The sequence below is a fragment of the Mesocricetus auratus genome, unplaced genomic scaffold (assembly GCF_017639785.1).
Source record: "Mesocricetus auratus isolate SY011 unplaced genomic scaffold, BCM_Maur_2.0 Super-Scaffold_100009, whole genome shotgun sequence".
In the NCBI taxonomy this organism is placed as follows: domain Eukaryota; kingdom Metazoa; phylum Chordata; class Mammalia; order Rodentia; family Cricetidae; genus Mesocricetus; species Mesocricetus auratus.
The window spans coordinates 59,951,979-59,966,174 of record NW_024429193.1 but is presented as its reverse complement, the minus strand read 5'-3'; the positions used below and the strand labels follow the sequence as shown (position 1 = coordinate 59,966,174).

The 14,196-nt window shown below is 48.3% G+C and overlaps 3 non-coding genes across 3 annotated transcripts; 2 read left to right on the top strand and 1 right to left on the bottom strand.

The window, feature by feature from the left end:
- Window positions 1-3,502: 3,502 nt before the first annotated feature.
- Window positions 3,503-3,574, bottom strand: Trnaq-cug. Its single transcript has one exon. It is a non-coding gene; the product is annotated as a tRNA-Gln (tRNA).
- A 2,679-nt stretch (window positions 3,575-6,253) lies between these two features.
- On the top strand, window positions 6,254-6,327 carry Trnan-guu. Its single transcript has one exon. It is a non-coding gene; the product is annotated as a tRNA-Asn (tRNA).
- Window positions 6,328-12,409: 6,082 nt separating this feature from the next.
- On the top strand, window positions 12,410-12,481 carry Trnae-uuc. Its single transcript has one exon. It is a non-coding gene; the product is annotated as a tRNA-Glu (tRNA).
- The last annotated feature ends 1,715 nt before the right edge of the window (window positions 12,482-14,196 follow it).

Genomic DNA, 14,196 nt, shown 5'->3' with positions numbered 1-14,196 from the left:
TTTCACCTACAGTTATAGTTAATTGCTGGGTAGTTCCAAATCAAATTGAAGATTCCCATGCTGTCTGTCCTTTGGGGAATGTAGTAATTACAGTGCCTATCGCTATGCTAAGGGAGATTTTTAAGAACGGGAGCTTGAGTTCTAAAGATTGTATTTCTGGTTGCGATTAAATAAATGCACGCTGCTGACGAGTGTAGGGGCCACTCCTCCATTTGGTGCATTTTTAGACAACACCTTTTCACTTTTAAGAATAAGCTGCTTTGGTGGGAGGGTCCGGGAGGAGGGGAGGAAAAGGGAGAGGGACCTGGAACTGACTTGTGAAGCAACCTTGTTTCTAATCTAAATTTAAACTGAAAAATAAAAAAAAAATAAAGAAAAGAAAAAAAAAGCTGCTTACGGTGGCGGGCAGATGGTGACATTGCCCTGCCTTTCCATCTGTACCGAAAACGAAATCTGTGTCAGGACTCTCCCATGACTTCACTAGTTGAGATAGCAGCAGCGTGCATCTGCAGGTAAGTCTCCCTGGTTGGTGCTTCCTACCCCTAAATTTGGGTTTTCACTTTTGTTAGTACAATAGACTTTTGGACAGCTTGCCTTTTGTGCTAAAACGGTAACCAAATTGCTAGTCTGTTACTCTCTATGTAAGCCATGCTGGCCCCATTTCACCGAAGGATGTGCCTGCCTTGGGGTGCTGAGATTAAAGGTGCATACCGCCCCCTTTTCCCGAGAAGTTCTTAGCATGAGTGTAGTTCATAGTTCAAAAACGTTTCATTTAATGTTTTGCGATTTTTTTCAACTTCCTGTTAAGATCTTATTGGTGGTAAGTATAGCAGAGGTTCTCAACCTTCCCAATGATGTGACCCTCTAATACAGTTGCTCATGTTGTGGTGACCCCAACCATAAAATTATTTTCGTTGCTACTTCATAACTGTAGTTTTGCTGCTGTTATGAGTTGTAATGTAAACATCTGTGTTTTCCAATGGTCTTAGTCCACCCCAGGGGTGATTTGACCACTAGAGGGGTCGCAACCCACACGTTGAGCACCACTTCTTCAGTGGTAAGGTGTGCTGCAGATTTTCTGCTACCTGTCTGATACAAGTGGCTATTTAGGGGTTTAAGATAATTGAACATGCCGGGCGTTTGTGGCGCACGCCTTTAATCCCAGCGCTCGGGAGGCAGAGGCAGGCGGATCTCTGAGAGTTCGACGCCAGCCTGGTCTACATGGGGGTGACTCAGCCAGACCTGATGTAAGATTGCCCCCTGCCTAGCTACCTGCCTGCTTGGTGGAATACTATTGACCCTTAACTCCTCATGTCACCTTACCCTATCCTAAGATTCCCATCCCTACCTCAGTCCTATATAAGTTCCTGCCTCGACAGACTCCCGACTCAGTGTGTATTTTTTCCCCTGGTAATTAGTAGGGGGGAGGGTCTGAGTATTTTTTCCCCTGGTAATTAGTAGGGGGGAGGGTCTGAGTCGTCGACACCATCCCTCTGAGTCCCCAGGAAGAGACCGGCTGGACCGTCCCTTCCCCCGCTCTTCCTGCTGGAGGACCCTGCAGACTGGTTATGTCCTCAGTAGTTAACCATGTGACACTTGTCCTCCCTGTGCAGCAGTCACTCCTGGGCTGGGGGAATCCCAGAACCCAAGTCCCCAGGAGCTCTGTCTGGTCTCAATATATCCCTTCCCCCTCTGCCCGTTCCTTTCCCCTTCTCCCTTGTCTTCTATGACCTGTCTTTGTCTATTTATTTGTTTGTTTGTTTTATGTGCATTGGTGTTTTGTCTGCATGTCTGTCTGGGTGAAGATCCTCTGGAACTGGAGTTACAGTTGTGAGCTGCTATGTGGGTGCTGGGAATTGAACCCAGGCCATCTCTCCTGCCTCTGTCTTTGCCTCTTATTCCCTGCCCTTTGTCCCTCTGGAGAAAATCATCTTTGTGCTGAGAACTTGGTCTTAGGGTGTCTTGTGCCAAATGCCGGTCCCTTCACTTGGCTCTTGGCTAAAGCTGTTACAACAAATGATAGTGATAATCGTGAAGCCCACCTGCTGACGTAATGCAAGTTCATTATCACAACAGAAGGGAGGAAGCAGGTGAGCCAGAGGGCTCAGAGGGGCCCTGATGAAGAGCAGACTGCAGGGAAAAAATATGACAGGGCCAGAGGTCTGTGACACACCACTAACACGCAGGGAAACCCAGCCAGCCAGACCAGCTGCTCCCTCCTCTGTGTTCCTGTCTTCAGGTCCCTGCTGTGTGACAAAAGTCTTAGGGGGATATGAATGCCTACTCACCCCACAGAGCAAACCTACTCATCTCAGGTAGGGAACAGAGATGGGAGATGTTGTTCTGTATATCTTTCTCTTATTGGTTGATGAATAAACACTGATTGGCCAGGCAGGAATATAGGCGGGGCTAGGAGACAAGGAGAATTCAGGGAAGTGTATTCAGAAAGGCGGCAGCAGGTGAGCCTGGGAAGAGAGGACTCGAATCAGGCATTCTGCAGCAAGATAAGGTCATGTAGAAATACATAGATTAGTAGTTTTGGCTTAATAATTAAGGCAGAACTAGCCAGTAAGAAGCCCAACCCACTGGCCAACAGTTTCATAACTAATATAGCATCTGTGTGTTCATTTGGGGCAAAGTGGCTGGGTTTGTATTTACTATACATATTTTCCTCACACAAAAATAGCAGTCCCAGCCGTGCGTTGGTGGTGCATGCCTTTTATCCCAGCACTCGGGAGGCAGAGGCAGGCAGATCTCTGTGAGTTCAAGGCCAGCCTGGTCTACAGAGTGAGTTCCAGGACAGCCTCCAAAACAATACAGAGAAACCCTGCCTCGAAAAACCAAAAAAAAAACAAAAAAAAAAAAAAACAAAACAGCACTCCCCTGAACACTTGAACATGTTCCCTAAGAAATGCCATTATCTATGAGTGCAGTTTTCATGTTGTTTAGTATTTATATCATCTTGATAACTTTGTTTTGTTTTGTTTGTTTGTTTGTTTTGATTCTCTCGTCCTCCATACAAGGCACTCAGGCCTGCCTGCAGAGGAGACTTAGGAGTTTGTGGGTTCCCTCCCTAGGCCATGCTGGGGGGGGGGGGTTAGAGCCACCAAGGAATGTATTCCACAATTACCTCTGAACAACTCCCTGAACCTCAGCCAAGTAAGGAGGCTTCCAAGGAAAAGGCTGCCTTATACCTGGCGCTCAGGTATTCTAGCACAACGGAAAAGCAAAATTTGCTCCCTGGCACCCAAGGGCAGCAGCTGTGGCCACATTTCCTGCTACAATTCCTGAATAAACTTGAGGTCCCAGAGCCCCAGGCCAGGTCGCCCCAGGCACCCAAGGGCAGCAGCTGTGGCCACATTCCCTGCTACAACTCCTGAGTAAACTTTAGGTCCCAGAGCGCCAGGCTAGGTCGCCCCAGAGTCTGTTGTGTGTGGGCAACTTGCCCACATTCAAGACTCCAGGATTTCCTCATTTAAATTAAAGGAAACAGCAAACATAAAGGCCCCACCGAGATTTGAACTCGGATCGCTGGATTCAGAGTCCAGAGTGCTTACCATTACACCATGGAACGCACATGGTAAAGCTGACTCCTGGCTAATATTTCCTGGGCTGTGAATGGACTTTCCACCCTCTCGTCTTTCCTACTGACTTTTCTACTACTGTATTTCATCTTCACCTGCGAAAATGAGATGAAGTCCTCCCGACTCATAGCTAGGAAGGACTCCTTCCAGCCGCCATCATCCGTCTCAGATTGCTACTCCTTCCTGTCCTCGTGACATTTCTTCCAATAAATAGCGTTAGTGTTCTTGACTTTTGCCATTTCCCCACCTCCCAGGAACAGGAGCAGGGTGTGGAAGCTCCTCCCTTCTTTGGCCACCCAGCAGCCACAATGGCCCTCCACCACTTCCTATACTATATAAAGTGGGTCAGTGTAGCGCCGGGGCTACAAAACTCTTCAAGGATTCAGGCGAGGGCCTGAGGATTGAAATGAAAACAAAAGACAGCGGGTCATTCTTCGAGTCATTCTTGCAAGGAGAATGCCATTTATTGCAACAAGAGGGAGCATTATATACCAGTTAGCAGGCACGGTGGAAAACTACCAAGGTCAGAGGTTCACATTCCCAGGGCCCTCTGGCAATAAGGATCAGTGGATAACAGGAAGTTGCATTCAGGCTTCATTGGAAGGAGGGGAACAAGTATTAAGTTCCTAGTCACAAGCTGGTCAGCAGATCCCTTTGGGGGAAGAGTCCAACAGGTCAACAATGGAGGGGGAGTTTGGATGCAAGAGAATCTTCATATTTCCATCATATATACACATGTATATACATTTGTGAATCTTTGATTTTGTGTTTCTTACAACAAATGTATGTTTAAAAACAAAGTTAAATGCAAATGATTATATTAAAGGTTTGCATAAAATATTTAAGCTAGTGCTAATCTCAAAAATGTGAGAATATCACCATCCTAAATCATCATTGTCAAATTCATCAAAGCAAGCTTTATAATAAATGGTATACACCTGCTACCTCCCCCTATGTGGGCTTCAGTCAGCATTGGCAGTGAGGAAGGTTTTTATAGTTCAGGAGGTTTCCAAATGGGGGATTTGGCAGGCAAAATAGACAGAGTTACAGAAACAACATAACAAGGCGGTCATAGCAACTCTTTGAAACAAAGGTAGGGCTGCAAAATCGTCATTCTAAATTTTGAAATGGAAACATGGTTGCCATTCCCTGGAACCCGCAGTTCAGAACCATTTGTAGTTAAGGTTACAGGTGGGACATAGCCCAGTCCTTGAGAAACAGAGGTTTAATCATGAACAGGAAGAACCCTAGTTTGTCTTTATTATAAGATGTCTGTAAGAGATCAGTATCTGCTCAGGATCCCCCAAGACCAAGTTCTCATCACAAAGGAGATTTCTTTGCACCAGAGAAGGGGAAAAGAACAAGGGAGAAGAGAAAAAGGGGGAAAGATAGAGGGCAGGGGTATTTGTCCCAAAGGGACAGAGGACTGCCTCCTGATAGAGGAGACAGACGTACTCATAGGCAGACAGCAGTTTATAAAGGTAAAGGGGAAACCCGGTTTTGGTTGAGGTGTTTAATTTTTATTAGGAATGTTAATTAGGTGAGCCAAAGGCGGCTTGTGATTGCTAGACTTCAACCCTTTGAAAGCTGGACCTTGGTAGTCAGCCTCAGGAGGAAAAGGAAGTGGCCATCTAAGGGACTCGACCTTGTTTATAGCAAGGCAGAGGGAATGGGGGAGAAGGGCAAGGCCTGCCAGAGCCACGTGCTCGAGTGGGTTCGTGTCCCCTCAACGGCTTTTAAGACCAAAATGGAGGCAGGCTGGTTCATCACTAGTCCATACTTGACTGTGTTAAAATGCCTTATGTCAGACTAGAAAGGCAGAGTCTGACTTTCTGACTTATTTTCAATAGTCACCGAGCAATAACCACTTTAAAAAAAACCGATTATAAACCTGGTGTGAAGACATACACCTTTAATCCCAGCACTTGGGAGACAGAAGCAGGCAGATCTCTGTGAGTTTTAGGCCAGCCTGGTCTGTAGAAGGAGTTCCCAGACAGCCAGAGCTACATGATTAGATATTGTCTCAAAATAAATAAACCTAAAATTATTAAATTGTAGTGTATTTGCCCATGTTGTCCAAGAATACTTTTCAATAACCCTGCAAACATTCATCTCTTGAACAAACAGCTGCATAAACTGCTTTGAAAGAACAAACATCTGCTCACTCCTGGGTCTCCAGAGGTCTTAACTCCGATCCCACCCTGTTCTCGCCTCCCCCTCCATCCACGGCCTTTCCTTCCTACGCTCACTTCTGAGACCCAAGCCCGGACAGCGCCGGGACTCCAGCACCCCAAGCCCGGACAGCGCCGTGACTTCAGCGCACACCCGGGATGACCCGGGCTGCGAATAATCGGACCCCAAAGTGTACGTGGGCTCCTTCACTAATCCTGCTGATAGCCTGGGCCGCGATCCTGCCAGCATGGAGCCGACCCCCGGACCCCCGAGTGGAGGCGCAATCCCAGCTTCGGAAGGCGCGGGCAGGACGTTTGAGGTTGATTAAGTCCGTGCGATCCCGGGAAGCGGGTGCGGGGCTAACCCCAACGGCTGCACCGTAGCAAGCATCGCGACCCGCTGTTGAGGACTAAACTCTGCCCTGTGGTCATCCCAAAATATGACCGAAAGGGTGGGGACTCACTCACCATCCAGCATCCCAGAGTTGCTCCTGTGGTGTCTCTGTGGCGCAATCGGTTAGCGCGTTCGGCTGTTAACCGAAAGGTTGGTGGTTCGAGCCTACCCAGGGACGGCAAGTTCTCCTTTTAATAGTATCTTCATTGCCTTACTGAAGAGCTAACCAAGGACACGTAGGAAACAGACACCACCTCAAGCCACCCCCAGCCCCCTTCAGCCTCACCTACACAAAGAAAGTTTACAATAGTGTCCTGTCTCCATGGGGGATGGTCTTAGATTGTGGAGGAGCGTGCATTAGTTAATTAACTGTAGCCACCACCACTGTATTTAGTTTAGTTTGTTTTTTAAACAAATTTCTCACCAATTAGCTTGGACTGACCCTTCTGCCTCCACAGCAGCAGTGATGAGGTTAAACGCAAGAAACATCACACTTGACAGTGATTAGTCTGAACCAGTCATTCCGCTGGATTTCCAGACACAAGTTTGTTTGGGTTCAGACACTTGAAAGTTGAGGATTCTAGACCTAAGAGGAAGTCGGCTTACTGCCTCTGCTTTGCACACTCTCAGTAGCTAGCACTCACTAGCACCTGGTACGGTAGCAGGAGCAGGGAACTCTGCAGTTTCTTTCTTTTTTGATTTGATTTATTGAGACAGTTTCTCATTGGGTAGGCTTGGTTGGCCTAGGATTCACAAAGATCTGCTGGCTGCTGCCTCCCAAGTGCTGGAATTAAAGGTGTGCACCACCGCTGCCGGCCAGCAAACTGCCTTTAAGTGAGCATAACTGTTGTGAAAGTCAGCATACACTTGTTGACTCCCACAGATGTTTGAGTGTGTTGCCATTGTCACATGATGGTGTTTGTATCATGCTCTACTCTGAGTTCACTCTGCAAATGTGTCTTCCACAGGCGTCAGTGTTCCTTTCTTGTTTTCTTGCCTGCACAACAAACTTTCTCCCAGCTGTCTCCAATGCTGACCTAGGGTAATGCTGCCATCCTGGCTTGGCTCAGGGGGAGGTGCAGCGGAGGACCACACAGTGCACAGGCACACAGACACTATACAGCATACTTTGGGTGGAAATAAGGCACTCTAGAGTCTTCCAAAAGCTAATTGTTTTCTGTGATAACCTCGTCACTCAGATCAAAGAAGACTGGCCAGTCTGGCTCTTGGATAGTTCATTATCAAGCTAGCTGCTTGTCCAAAAGAAGACAATCTTGATTGTTCTTGTCAGTTTTCTCCTCACCTTTCCTCTTGGCTGTCTGAGTCTCCATCTGGCACATTGGTGTTTGCTATAAACAAAGAGACCAGTACTCCCCCTTCCCAACATGGTGAGCACCCAGGAACCTCTACAGTGCTTGACAGAAAGTATGTGGGCTCTATCACTGAAAATTCTCCCATCTCAGACACTCCTGCCACTGAGCTTTTCTTGCCCTTTGGAAACATGCAGTGTCTCAGGGAACTTGTGTCTGATGAGAAAATGAGAGACCAAAAGTTTAAATTAATAAAAGTTTAAAGGCTTGGGCTGTTGAACCTACACAGAGAAGAAGAGAACTTCTGATGGTAGCAAGAATTTGACCCCCTAACTGGAAGTAGATGACTAGGAGCCTGAGCCCAACTCTCAGAGAGTTAGCTCACCACCATCTGTGTCCTAGAGAAGACCAGATAACCACTAATTGCTAGTTGTAAAAATTCCCTGGCCCAGGGGATAATTGAGACTCCTGACCCCATGCTTCTGCCCTATCTTGTGCAAATGTATCTTGCTAAAATATATAGTTTTCACTTTGCTTTGTACTTTGTAACGACCTTGAGTAACCATGGAAACTTTGTAATTTGAGGCTTTCAGCCTTATGGCCTTTCCCTTTAAAAGCTTCCCTTAATTGCTGGTTGGGGTCTCACTTCCTCCCGATGGAGTGAGATCCTGGCTTGCCAGCTTGAAAAGAGAAACCTTTGCTTTTGCATCAGTGTCATTCCTTGTGGAGGTCTGTTTGGGGTCCTGAGAACCTGGCATAGCAAAACAAAGGAAGGGAATCTTTGCTAGTGTTATATATGATGTCACAGAACCCTCTTTAAAGTACTACCCAGAACCTTGCTGGTCCTTGACTGCCTAAAATAACAGAATATTCCATCAACAAGCCTACCAAGTGTTTATGCTGCTCCTTCAGCCTGGATATGACTTTTGCAGAAATGGGTTTTCTTCCTGTTCTTCGCTGTCCTTTAGGGGGAACCATGCTCTCACATGGAACTTACACCTTGGTCCATGTGGACAAGAGCAGCTCTCCTGGGCTGAGCCAATCACAAGACAGGGTAGTTTCCAGAGCATTCCTCCAGGCTTCTATTTGCTGCTTTCCAGTATGGCTCCTTGTTTTAGCAGTCCAGCACATTAGGAGAACTCTTCTGAGTAGATCCCTCGGTGGGGTTGCTCTGAAGACCACAGCCATTGGAACTTAAGTCTGCCTTCCATGTGGTGTCAGTCCCAACTCACCCATGCAGTTTCCTGGTGTGTGTCTGACAGTGTCCTTTCTGCTCAAGGACACTGCAGATTGACATCAGGAGGTGACTTTTCTTCCAGGTATCTCTTTTTCATTCCTCTGCCACAGGTGGACTTGTTCTAGATTTTTCTGTCTGCATCTTTCTCTAACACTTACATAATGGAGTTTTTGTTCAGCTATAAAGAATGAAATTATGTTGTTTGCTGGAAAATGGATGCACATCAAGATAACCATAGTAAATGAATTAACTCAGGCTCTGAAAGACAAATATGACATTTTTCCTCATATGTGTTTCCTATATGTTAATATTTTTTCTCTCATATGTGGTTCCTATATGGTTTATATATGTATTTATAACTCCTAGACATCATTATTTCAGGGACAAAGTACATGTTATACTGTAATAAATTAATCACATGGGCTAAATAGGTGAAGTTGTGCTAAACTGAATAGTCATAGTAACTGAGCTTTGGGGATAGTTAATTTTTATTGTTTTCTTTTGAGACGGGGTTATCTTTGAGACATGGAATACATTCTGTAGACCAGGCTGGCCTCCAACTCAGAGATCTGCTTTCCTCTGCCTCCAGAGTGCTGGGATTAAAGGCACGCAGCACCATCCCCAAGCCGGTGATAGTTAATTTTATCTATCAGTTTAACTAGACTCTAAGATGTCCTGATATTTAGGTAAGCATTTCTGAGTTCAGTTCCCATCTGAGTCAGCAGACTGAACAAACCACACTGTGCTCCCCATGGTAGATGAACCTCAGCAAACTCTTGAAGCCTGAGTAAGGTAAAGACCAAGAAAGAAGTTCTCTCTGCTTGACCATCCTTGAGCTGGGAAGTCAATCTTTTAGCTGTGGACTTGAACTGGGATGGGAACGATTCCATCAGTTCTCCTGGATCTTCACCTAGCCTATTACAGATTTCTAACTCAGTCTGGGTGTTGTGACAATTCCTCACAGTGAGTCTGAATCGGTGGGCATGTATGTGTAAGTGAGCATGTGTGTACATGTGTGAGCATGTGTGTGACATAGAAATGACAGCACATGCATGCCACGGTGACGGTGTGGAGGTCAAAGGACAACTTGTTGAGACAGATCTCTCTTGCTTCTGTTGCTGACTGGCCTGTTGTGGAATATTTAATCATGTAAAGATTTGCTACATTTGTTTATGCTGTGGATATTACTTTTAACTGTGTAAAGGTGTGTTACCTTTATTTAATTGCCAAAGGATGTGTTTCATTTGTTTCACCTTGCCTGCCTAAGGCACCTGATTGGTCTAATAAAAAACCTGAACATCCAATAGCTAGGCAGGAGAGGAATAGGCAGGACTGGCAGGCAGAGAGAATAAGTAGGAGGAGAAACCGAGGCTCAAGAGAGAAAGCTGAGGAAGAGAAGGACGTCCCTGGGGTGGAAGAGGCTGAGGAAGAGAAGGACGTCCCTGGGGGTGGAAGTCAGGCTTCCAGTCAAACAGACACAGGAACAGTGAAAAGAGACAGGGATCACCAATCTTTTCCAAGAACCAGCTTTGTTTAGTCAAAACTTGTTTCCTTTTTCACTTTCACAGGCATTGGTTTCAGGTCTTTTGTCTCCATGCCTTTCTTTTCTGTGTTGTGCTCTGGGACTTAGCCTGTTTGTCTCCCATTCTGACCTTTAAAACCTGACAAATGCCCCTAAGGCATTGCTCTCCCACAGGACTGCTGACAAACCAGCCTGCCCCCATCTTGGGTTTAAAAGCCATTTTATAATAAAGACAAACTAGGTTCTTTCCTGTTTATGATTAAATCTCTGTTTTTCAAGGATTGAGCTATGCCTACCTGTAGCCTTCATTACAAATGGTTCTGTACTGCCTGTTCCAGGAAAAGACAATCATGCCTTTGTTTCAGGAGATTTTTATAACCAACTTATTATGTTATATTCTGCTACACACACACACACACACACACACACACACACTTCATTTTGGTTATTTGGGTTGGTGGTCTTTCTCCAAGTGTCTGTAGGATTTACACTGTCAAATCATCAAGGTGTAATTACATACTATTCATTAGATAGTGAAAAAACAAACAAACAAAAACGGGCCAGAACGGTGGGAATCTCTGTGGGCCAAGAGTTAGAGCTATTCAGGCCACGAATGGCCAAGAGTTAGAGCTATTCAGGCCGCGAATGACAGGGAAAGCATGGGGTTTAAGGTCCTCGCTGCTAGAAGGGCTCATCCTCGGAAAAACTGCAGGACAACGGATCCGCAGTTTCCACGGTGTCCCACTCCACGCGGAGGAACCCCGGCGGCCGCCCGGGGTCCACAGTCATAGGCGGCCGCCGTTTCCCTGGGTATGGACGTCGGGGCCCGGCGGTTCCTCCGCAGTGGGAGCCGGAGAGTCAGCGGAGAAATGTGGTGCAAGCTTGTGGCCGCTTCGTGATGGAACGGAAAACATTCGTGATATTCGGGACCTCCGACCAGAGCGGGAGTCCCTAGATACAGATTGCGAGGAGGATGCGCGGTCCCTCCGCGAGGGGTTCCTTCGGTGCCCGCCCGGGTCGTCAGGGCCACAGTCTCCTGGTCAGGAAAGATTGACAGGCACACGCTTCCCTCTGGCGAGCACTTCGCTGCTCTAGAACTCCGACACGCAGACGCAGGAGATTTGCGGCAGTCAGAGTTGCACTCACTGGATACAACCCAAGAATCTCCTGGTGACAAATCCACCGGGGACCTCGTCATTTTGTTCTCTAACCCCTTAGCAGGTTTCCACATATGGCAAGCTCTCTGGATAGAACCTTGTTAGCTATCCCACCGGTCACAGTCTTTCGAAAAAACGACTTTCTGGGCTGTGGTTGAGCACGCTTTAATCGCTACACTCGGATAGCAGAGGAAGACGAAGCTCGGTGAGCTGGAGGGCCAACCTGGTCTACAAGGCGCATTCCAGACCAGTCAGGGCTACACAGGGAGACCTGTCTCAAAAACAGAACAGAACAATTTTTCTAAAAGAGACAAAGATGGAAGAGGCAGGAAGAAAGGGAGGGAGTGGAAAGAGACTGTGAAGGGTAAGGAAACCGCAGAGGCCTTCCTCACCTCCAGCAACCTGCTCTCCGCAGGGATCCGTCTGGCTTCCCGCTGTGAGTGAGCCGGGACCCAGACGCAGCCGCAGCGGCCCGAGCCCTTCCCCTCTGCCTTAGATCCACAACCCGCCTCCCGCACCTCCGCCTAAATCCCTCCCGGCGGACCGGCGCCCGGGGTCTGAAAACCGAGAGATTCTTCCTCCTAAGGGCCGTTCGCCTTACCTCGCCCTGAGCGCAGCTGCGAGCAGGCTGCCGGCGCCGCAGAGACACCAGCACCCGGAGAGAAGCGATCCCAGTCTGTCCCTGGAGGACTTCGGGTGCGTGTGCGCCGTGCTGCTGGAGGAGACGGGGCGGGGGCCGCGCTCCCTGCGGGCGCCACGCGCGGAGTCAAGCCGGCAGTTTGCCCACGGGGAACCCGAAACTCGGAGGAAGAGATGCGCCATCCCGGCGCACTTGGTGCGAAGGCGGGAGTGGAATGGATTCCATGTGTGCTCCCTGTCTGTTGGTTTCAGAGGCGGACGGACCCTCACCCAGGCAGTAAATGGAACAGATGATGAAGGCTTGGGACAGGAGAGGCGGGCCCAATGCCTGGAGAACGAGTAAAGTGTCTTCTATGGGGTCTGGTTACAGTGGTCCGTTGAGAGAATTGTGTGTGTCCCTGGTGGTCTAGTGGCTAGGATTCGGCGCTTTCACCGCCGCGGCCCGGGTTCGATTCCCGGTCAGGGAATGTCATTTTAGCAGCTTCCCTCTCGACAGACTGTCAACAGTACTGAGGCAGAAGGCTCCCAACAAAACATGCAAGTTCTTGTGGGCTCTCACAGACAGGTGACTTCTCCGAGTTTCACATAAAGGGATTGAGTGAGAGAGAGGAAATGGGTGACATTAGTTCGTTCCCATGTGTTTTTTCAAACAAGAAGGAAAACCAAACCTCGGAAACATACAAAAGTTGGGAGAACGGTCACTATTCCTATAAACTCCCAATTTAGCAACTTTCCACCTTGGAATCTTTTCCGTTTTACCATCTACCCCATCGCTGGAGAGTAATTCCCACACATCCAGACCTCTTGGTTGGGCTATGGTGGCTCCTTCCCTTTAAGGCCAGGGGAAGACTTTATCCTCCTAGAGAAGCCCCTCCTGTCCCTCAGAACGCAACACCCACTTGGTCCAGACTCCTAGAGAAGCTTCAGGTAGAGGTCATTTGGATTCTCCTGTAAGTCCAGGCCAGGCTTGTCCAGCAAAGCTCTGAATGTTCTAATTTTGCCAACCTACTGGCATTAGCCACCTTCCCTACTCACCCTGGTTGCTCTGATTGTGTCTTGTGTTTCCTGGCTGCCCTGGAACTCACGTAGCTGAGGATGACCTTCATTCAAGTCCTCCTCACTTCAAGTGCTGAGACAGATGCTCGCCATCAGACCTTGCTCTCCTGTGAGGCCTGGTCAGCATGAGCTCTGCCAGATCCCAAGTAAAGAGAGCAAGCCCTCGGGAAGCAGCCTCCTTCCTGTCTCTGTGTGTCCATGGTGCTCGCGCTGGGTTTCCTCTCTCCCGGCTCCCACCCGCCCCTTTTCTTTGACCCCGAAGCTTTTCCCGCGATCCGAGGCTCCAGTCCACAGGCCCACACCAGCCCCAAATCAGGCCCTCGTGCGTGAGTGCCTGGATCTGCGAAGGCCTAGACCCTGGAGCGCACGCGGTCTCCTTCACCGAGTCCTTTGGGGGCCCCGGTCGCGCCCCTGGCAGCGTGGAGCCCCTGGCAGCTAGCATGCCGGGCTAGATTTAATGCAGCTTATATAGGGTTTGGGGAGGCAGAAACAGGCTCCCAGAAGCAGTTATATTGACCCCGACTGAGTCATTTAAGGGCCGAGGGGTTGATTTGGGACCGGAGGAGGATACCGGTTTCTGCTCAGCCAGGACCCGGTTGGGGCCGATTGGTTGAGAGGGCTGTTGTACTTTAAGTTGTATTTTAAAGTTAACCCCACGATCTTCTCCAGGTATGTACCAGCGGAGTCCCCAAGTATATCCCCTGGTCCATTCTGTGGCCTTCTTACCATTTGGTGTGAAAGTGATGTTAAGGGGCAGACAGAGTCCTTTGGAACAGTTTGAACAATGCCCTTTTCCCCAGCCCTTTAGTATAGTGATCTTGTCCCAGGAGGATGAGGGGTTCCAGTATGCATCGCTGGTGGTCTCACAGCTCCAGGCGGCGCAGAAATAAGAGTCATAAACCCCGCACTTACAGGACGTCTGGAAGTCTCTCTCATCCTTTGGGCAGACATAGAAGTCCTTGGTACCCAATTCACACCTTTTCTCAATGGTTGCACACCCCATCGGTATTCGGGTTCCCGGGACGCTATAGACCCCGAACACACTCTCATTACCAGGGTTTGATCTTAATTTCTCTGACAATGAGTCTGCCTTATAGGCGGTTATATCCCAGTAGTCTGATCGTGC